Below are 9,332 nucleotides of genomic sequence, written 5' to 3' on the forward strand. Positions count from 1 at the left end.
AATGGCACACAAAAAATTGCTCGAGGCTTTGGATCAATGCTTGAAAGATTTGAGAGGGAAGTCGAAACCCTTTGGCAGCACATTAATATTGCTTGCGGGAGATTTCAGGCAAACATTACCTATAATACCGAGATCAACTCCTGCAGACGAAATGAATGCTTGCCTGAAAAATTCTAATTTATGGGCACACATAAAAATATTAAAATTAACTACAAATATGCGTGTCCGATTGCAAAACGATGACTCTGGTCAAACATTTTCATATCAATTGCTGGCAATTGGAAACAGAAAGCTCCCAGTAGACTCAATTTCAGGACGTATACAACTACCTGCTGATTTCTGTAATTTAGTGACGTCCAAAAATGAATTGATTGAAAAAGTATTTCCGAATATTCTAAAAAATTATAAAAATAATAAATGGCTAAGTGAACGAGCGATTCTGGCAGCCAAGAATACAGACGTCCACGAAATCAACAATATTGTTTTGACCAAGATTCGAGACCAGGCAGTCCTTTACAAGTCAGTCGACACAGTTTTGGAACCAAATGAAGCGGTTAATTATCCATCTGAATTTTTAAATTCCATAGATCTTTCAGGGTTTCCACCACACGTGCTACAACAAAAAATAGGCGTACCAATAATACTTTTAAGAAATATCAACCCACCAAAGCTTTTCAATGGCACGCGACTTGCCGTAAAAAAACAATGGAAAACCTAACAGGGACACAACTACAATGGTGCGTAACTAACATGGCGCGTAACGACTTACGCGCGCGGGGGGGCTCGGGGGGCGCGAAGCGCCCCACCAACTAGGTGTTGGGGTGGCGCGAAGCGCCACCCCAACAGCTAGTATATATATAAAAATAAGTTGTCTGTGCGTCGAGTGACGTCATGTCATCAGGTCGTCATGTCGTCATTATGACGATGACGTCATTATAGGTATCTACGACATTCGTTCACAGAAAAATGTTTAATTGTAAAATGACTGAAGAACCTACACTGTCAACAGCTGAGGAAGCTGCTCAAAGAGTCTATACCAAAAAACTTGCTGCTGATAGGGAAAGTAAGAAAAGAAAGCGTGCCGAGGAATCAAAAGAGCAACGCGAAACCAGATTGGCTGCTAAAAGAGAAAGTTAAAAAAGAAGGCGTGCCGAGGAATCACCAGAACAGCAAGAAAACAGGCTTGCGGCTGATAGAGAAAGTAAGAACAAAAAGCGTGCCGAGGAATCACAAGAGCAACGCGAAACCAGACTTGCTGCTAAAAGAGAAAGTGAAAAAAGAAGGCGTGCCGAGGAGTCACAAGAACAGCAAGAAAACAGGCTTGCGGCTGATAGAGAAAGTAAGAAAAGAAAGCGTGCCGAGGAATCATAAGAGCAACCTCAAAATTATCGCCTGGCATTCAGGTACAGCCCAGTCGATGATTATAGCTTGAGTAGATGTGTTCAAATCGGGACTATGTCTAAAATTTGTCCCTATTGCAAGGCCTTGAAATTCAATAGTGAAACAATGGGAAGGTGTTGCGCCTCAGGAAAAGTTAAACTTCCTCTATTGGCTGCACCACCAGAGCCATTGAAGACTTTGCTTACTGGAACTACGTCAGAATCTAAGCGTTTTTTATCACAGATCAGTAAACATAACTCATGTTTCCAAATGACGTCGTTTGGAGCCCAAATCGAAAATCAAGATCAATTTATGCCTACTTTCAAAGTAAAAAGGCAAATTTATCATAGAGCAGGGTCCCTTCTACCATTCTCAGGCGAGAATCATAAATTTTTACAATTGTACTTCATCAGTGATAGAAATTCTGAATTGAATCCACGTTGCGAAATTTTTCCCAACGTTGAAAGGACAATCGTTTCCCAATTGCAACATCTTTTCCACGAAAATAATAATTTAGTGCGTCCGTTCAAAACAGCCATCGATTTGATGCCTACTTATACGCATAAAATTGTTATTTCCGCTGAAAAAAACGCCTCCTGACCAACATTTGCGTAGATACAATGCTCTAACTATTGAAGAAGTGGCAATCGTTATGGTCGGTGATCAGTTTTTACCTCGAGATATTATTCTTCATAAGCAAAACGCTCAGTTGGTAAGAATTGCTGAAACTCATCGATGCTACGATGCCCTACAAGAACCTATCATTTTTTGGGATGGAGCCGACGGCTATCACTTTAATATTAAATTGATGAATCCAGCCACTAATAAAGAAATGAATAAGAAATGCAGTGCAATGCATTATTATTCCTATAGACTAATGATTCGGCAGGATGAAGACAATTATATTTTAAAATGCCGTCAATTGTTTCACCAATACGTCGTTGATATGTATGCAAAAATTGAATCAGAACGTTTGCTATTTATCCGTCTGAATCAGACCAAGCTCCGCTCTGAACAATACATTCATTTGCGAGATGCAGTTGTAAATAACGGTAATACCACAAACGTTGGAAGATTAACGATTTTACCTTCGTCATATGCTGGCAGTCCCCGTCATATGCATGAATATGCTCAAGATGCTATTGCGTATGTTCGTCTCTATGGTCGTCCAGATTTCTTTATTACATTTACATGTAATCAATCTTGGGACGAGAAACAGCAGCTTTTACTTCAAGGACAATCGGCGGTTCATAGATATGACATTACGGCCCGTATCTTCCGGCAAAAGTTGAAATCACTGATAAACTACATAGTAAAACTTGAAGTGTTTGGGTCAGTGCGATGCTGGATGTACTCAGTGGAATGGCAAAAACGAGGTCTGCCACACGCACATATACTAATCTGGCTACATTTTAAAATTACTTCTAACGAAATTGATGATATGATTTCCACTGAAATACCTGATGAAAATGTCGATAAGGGGTTATATGATATTGTTGTAAAAAATATCATACATGGACCTTGCGGTGCATTGAATGAAAATTCACCATGCATGGCTAAAGGAAGGTGCACAAAGCAATTTCCTCGACTTTTAGTATCCAACACAATTACTGGCAATGATTGTTACCCACAATATAGAAGAAGATTACTGAAGATGGCGGTAAAACAGCAATAATAAAGAAGCCTAGCAGTACCACCATCGAAGTAGATAACCAGTGGGTTGTTCCATATTCCCCATTATTATCAAAAACATTTAATGCACACATAAACGTTGAATACTGTAACTCCGTAAAGGCAATCAAATACATATTTAAATACGTCAACAAAGGCAGTGACATGGAAGTTTTTGGCTTGCAGTCCGAAATCAAACATATCGACGAAATCGTACAATTTCAGGCTGGAAGATACATAAGCAGTAATGCAGTTGTTTGGCAAATTCTTTCATTTCCGATACATGAACGTAGTCCAGCTGTTGTTCACTTAGCGGTACATTTATAGAATGGTCAACGCGATTATTTTTCGGAATTCAAAGTGCAACAAAGAGCCCTGAATCCACCGGATACAAAGTTAACTGCTTTCTTTTGGCTGTGCAAAAATGATTCTTTGGCAAAATGAAACTGCTGTATACTAAAGTACCTTCGTATTACACGTGGAATACTAAAAATAAAGTATTAAAACGTCGAAAACAAGGTAAGTAAGTCGACGGCCAACCTACCATCTCAAGTCAGGCGATAATTTTCACGTGTTCTTGGGATTCCTCATTTGAGCCGCGAGCCTGTTTTCACGTTGCTCTTGTGATTCCTCGGCATGATGTTTTTCAGTAATTTTTCTTTGAGCCGCAAGCCTGTGTTCATGTTGCTCTTGTGATTCCTCGGCACGTTTTGTTTTAGTAATTTCTCTTTGAGCCGCAAGCCTGTTTTCACGTTGCTCTTGTGATTCCTCGGCACGATTTTTTTTGGTAATATCTCTTTGAGCCGCAAGCCTGTTTTCCCGTTGTTCTTGGGATTCCTCGGCACGGTTTCTTTTCTTACTTCCTCTTTTGCCACAAGCCTTTTGGCATTATGTCTTTGAGCCACTTCCTCGGCTGTTTCTTCTGCCATTGTAGGATTTATACTAAATTTCTTGCACGATTTGATTCCTCGGCTGTTTCTTCTGCTATTGTCGGATTTATTCTAAATATTATTTTTGAATCGCCTGCCTTATATACTTATAATGACGTCAACTTATAATGTCGTCATTTACAAACATACAAAATACATACATGACATCATAATGTTCAATCCTTACAATGGCGTCAGTCATCAAACATACAAAAATATATACATTTTATATATATATATATATATATATATATATATATATATATATATATATATATATATATATATATATATATATATATATATATATATCTATATATATAAAAATAAGTTGTCTGTCTGTTTGTCTGTGGAACAGGTGACGTCATGTTTCTGTGTCAGCTGACGTCATGAAATTAGTTGTCGTCATTTTTGCATGGACGGTGACGTCATTCAAGATATTTAAGACATATGTTCACGTAGAAATCTATTAATGTTTAAGTTTACAATGACTGATGAACTTACCATGGCAAAAGCCGATGAAGATGCTCAAAGAGTCTATGCCAAAAAACTTGCTGCTGATAGAGAAAGTCAGAAAAGAAAGCGTGCCGAGGAACTACCAGAGCAACGCGAAAGCAGACTTGCTGCTAAAAGAGAAAGTGAAAAAAGAAGGCGTGCCGAGGAATCAAAAGAACAGCAAGGAAACAGGCTTGAGGCTGATAGAGAAAGAAAGAACAGAAATCGTGCCGAGGAATCAAAAGAACAGCAAGGAAACAGGCTTGAGGCTGATAGAGAAAGAAAGAACAGAAAGCGTGCCGAGGAACTACCAGAGCAACGCGGAAGCAGACTTGCTGCTAAAAGAGAAAGTGAAAAAAGAAGGTGTGCCGAGGAATTACAAGAACAGCAAGAAATCAGGCTTGCTGCTGATAGAGAAAGTAAGAAAAGAAAGCGTGCCGAGGAATCAGAGCAACCTGAAAGTTATCGCCTGGCATTCAGGTACAACCCAGTCGATGATTATAGCTTGAGTAGATGTGTTCAAATCGGGACAATGTCTAAAATTTGTCCCTATTGCAAGGCCTTGAAATTCAATGGTGAAACAATGGGAATTTGTTGCGCCTCAGGAAAAGCTATAGAAATCACAGACTGGGAAACCGGGACACAAATGACGACCGGGACACAGGGAATATAAATGACGACCCGGACACAGGGACACAACTACAACGGGGACGCCGGGGGGCACAGGGGGATATATAAATGACGACGGCAACAAAGGAAATGGTCGATTAGCAATCACCATCAACAAAGCTCAAGGGCAATCAATAGAATCATGAAGTATAGATCTGAATACGGATTGTTTTCCCATGGACCATTATGCGTTGCATGTTCAAGAGTCGGTAAACCTGACAATCTATTTATATGCACAGACGATGGGACAGCAAAGAATGTTGTATATTCGCAAGTTTTACGTAGTTAAAAACATATATATATATATATATATATATATATATATATATATATATATATATATATATATATATATATATATATATATAAATCTATATTCACAGGTGGGACATAGGGACACAACTACAATGGCGCGTAACTAATATGGCGCGTAACGACTTACGCACGCGGGGGGGCTTGGGGGGGTCGGCTGACGTCATGAAATTAGTTGTCGCCATTTTTGCTTTGACGATGCTTAGTATATTGTAAAACACATTTATTTGGTTAATAATATACCATTTAAAACACCAAAATGAACATGCTGGAGTAGTCACTCGATGAGAGAGGGTGTCAGAACGGAGAATGAAGGTCCCAGGTTCAAATCCTGGTTAGGCTAAAAAAGGTAAAACACTAAAAACTAAAAAAAACTGAAAAAACTAAAAAAAGGCAAAAACTACAAAAAAAACTAAAAACTAATAAAAAAATAAAAAAGCTAAAAAAGATAAAAACTTTAAAAAAAGTAAAAAGAAAAAACGAAAAAACTGAAAAAGCTAAAAAAAGGTAAAAACCAATAAAAAACTAAAAAGAAAAAAAGGAAAAAAACTAAAAAAAATTTTCATCTAAAAAACTAAAAAAACTAAAAAAGGTAAAAACTAATAGAACTAAAAAAGAAAAGGACACAAATGACGACCGGGATACTGGGAATATAAATGACGACCGGGACACAGGGAATGTTCAATTAGCAATCACCATCAACAAAGCTCAAGGGCAATCATTAGAATCATGAGGTATTGATCTGAATATGGATTGTTTTTCCCATGGACAATTATATGTTGCATGTTCAAGAGTCGGTAAACCTGACAATCTAAATAAATGACGACACTCAAAGAGAAAGCGACTGGGACAAAAGGAATGTTCGATTAGCAATCAACAAAGCACCGGGACACAGGGAGTATAAATGACGACCAGGACATAAGTAAAAAAAACTAAAAAAACTAAAAAGAAGGTAAAAACTACAAAAAAACTAAAAAGAAAAAACAACTAAAAACTAATAAAAAAACTAAAAAATTTAAAAATCTAAATAAACTAAAAAAGAAAAAAAAGAAAAAAGGAAAAAAATAAAGGAGAAAAACAAAACTAAAAAACGAATGTATATACAGACCGGGACACCGGGATACAAATGACGACCGGGACACAGGGAATATAAATGACGACCGGGACACAGGGACACAACTACAACGGGAACGCCGGGGGGCACAGGGGGATATAAATGACGACCGGGACACCGGGACACAAGGAATATAAATGACGCCCGGGACACTCAAAGAGAAATCACAGACTGGGACACCGGGACACAAATGACGACCGGGACACAGGGAATATAAATGACGACCGGGACACAGGGACATAACTACAAAGGGGACGCCGGGGTGCACAGGGGGATATATAAATGACGATGGCGACTCAGGGAATGGTCGATTAGCAATCACCATCAACAAAGCTCAAGGGCAATCATTAGAATCATGTGGTATAGATCTGAATACGGATTGTTTTCCCATGGACCATTATCTGTTGCATGTTCAAGAGTCGGTAAACCTGACAATCTATTTATATGCACAGACAATGGGACAGCAAAGAATGTTGTATATTCCCAAGTTTTACGTAGTTAAAAACATATATATATATATATATATATATATATATATATATATATATATATATATATATATATATATATATATATCTATATATATAAAAATAAGTTGTCTGTGGATGGATGGATGGATGTGTCAGGTGACGTCACCTGAAAAAACTGGATCAGGTGACGTCAAAACTGAAAAAACTAAAAAAAGGCAAAAACTACAAAAAAAACTAAAAACTAATAAAAAAAATAAAAAAGCTAAAAAACTAAAAAAACTATAAAGGTAAAAACCAATAAAAAACTAAAAAAAAACTGAAAAAACTAAAAAAAGGCAAAAACTACAAAAAAAACTAAAAACTAATAAAAAAAGTAAAAAAGCTAAAAAACTAAAAAAACTAAAAAAAAACTAAAAAAAGGTAAAAAACTAAAAAAATAAAAAATAAAAAAAAACTAAAAAAAAGGAAAAAACTGAAAAATAAGCTAAAATAAAGGTAAAAACCAATAAAAAACTAAAAAAAAAGGAAAAAACTAATAAATGACGACACTCAAAGAGAAAGCGACCAGGACAAAAGGAATGTTCGATTAGCAATCAACAAAGCACAGGGACACAGGGAGTATAAATGACGACCAGGACATAAGTAAAAAAAAAAACTATCTATATATATAAAAATAAGTTGTCAAACTAAAAAAAGGCAAAAACTACAAAAAAAACTAAAAACTAATAAAAAAGCTAAAAAACTAAAAAAACTAAAAAAAAGGCAAAAACTACAAAAAAAACTAAAAACTAATAAAAAAAATAAAAAAGCTAAAAAACTAAAAAAACTAAAAAAACTAAAAAAAGGTAAAAAACTAAAAAAACTAAAAACTAAAAAAAACTAAAAAAAAGGAAAAAACTGAAAAATAAGCTAAAATAAAGGTAAAAACCAATAAAAAACTAAAAAAAAAACTGAAAAAACTAAAAAAAGGCAAAAACTACAAAAAAACTAAAAACTAATAAAAAAAGTAAAAAAGCTAAAAAACTAAAAAAACTAAAAAAACTAAAAAAAACTAAAAAAAGGTAAAAAACTAAAAAAAATAAAAAATAAAAAAAAACTAAAAAAAAAGGAAAAAACTGAAAAATAAGCTAACATAAAGGTAAAAACCAATAAAAACTAAAAAGAAAAAAAGGAAAAAACTAAAAAAAAATTTCATCTAAAAAACTAAAAAAAAACTAAAAAAGGTAAAAACTAAAAGAACTAAAAAAGAAAAAAATAAATGACGACACTCAAAGAGAAAGCGACCAGGACAAAAGGAATGTTCGATTAGCAATCAACAAAGCACCGGGACATAGGGAGCATAAATGACGACCAGGACATAAGTAAAAAAAAAATTAACAAAACTAAAAAGAAGGTAAAAACTACAAAAAAACTAAAAAGAAAAAAAAACTAAAAACTAATAAAAAAACTAAAAAATCTAAAAATCTAAATAAACTAAAAAAGAAAAAAAAAGGAAAAAAATAAAGGAGAAAAACAAAACTAAAAAACGAATGTATATACAGACCGGTACACCGGGATACAAATGACGACCGGGACACAGGGAATATAAATGACGACCGGGACACAGGGACACAACTACAACGGGGACACCGGGGGAAACAGGGGGATATAAATGACGACCGGGACAAAAAAACTAAAAAGAAAAAAAAACTAAAAACTAATAAAAAAACTAAAAAATCTAAAAATCTAAATAAGCTAAAAAAGAAAAAAAAAGGAAAAAAATAAAGGAGAAAAACAAAACTAAAAAACGAATGTATATACAGACCGGGACACCGGGATACAAATGACGACCGGGACACAGGGAATATAAATGACGACCGGGACACAGGGACACAACTACAACGGGGACACCGGAGGAAACAGGGGGATGTAAATGACGACCGGGACACCGGGACAGGGAATGGTCGATTAGCAATCACCATCAACAAAGCTCAAGGGCAATCATTAGAATCATGAGGTATAGATCTGAATACAGATTGTTTTCCCATGGACCATTATATGTTGCATGTTCAAGAGTCGGTAAACCTGACAATCTATTTATATGCAAAGACAATGGGACAGCAAAGAATGTTGTATATTCGCAAGTTTTACGTAGTTAAAACCATATATATATATATATCTATCTATATTCACAGGTGGGACATAGGGACACAACTACAATGGCGCGTAACTATTATGGCGCGTAACGACTTACGCGCGCGGGGGGGCTTGGGGGGGGCGCGAAGCGCCCCCACCAACTAGGTGTTGGGGTGG

General features: G+C 35.8%; 1 long non-coding RNA gene across 1 annotated transcript; it reads left to right on the forward strand.

The window, feature by feature from the left end:
• The first annotated feature begins 5,647 nt into the window (after positions 1-5,647).
• On the forward strand, positions 5,648-8,826 carry LOC136031267 (uncharacterized). Its single transcript, XR_010618476.1, has 2 exons — positions 5,648-7,327; positions 7,961-8,826. It is a non-coding gene; the product is annotated as an uncharacterized LOC136031267 (long non-coding RNA).
• The last annotated feature ends 506 nt before the right edge of the window (positions 8,827-9,332 follow it).

The sequence above is a fragment of the Artemia franciscana genome, chromosome 9 (assembly GCF_032884065.1).
Source record: "Artemia franciscana chromosome 9, ASM3288406v1, whole genome shotgun sequence".
Taxonomy (NCBI): domain Eukaryota; kingdom Metazoa; phylum Arthropoda; class Branchiopoda; order Anostraca; family Artemiidae; genus Artemia; species Artemia franciscana.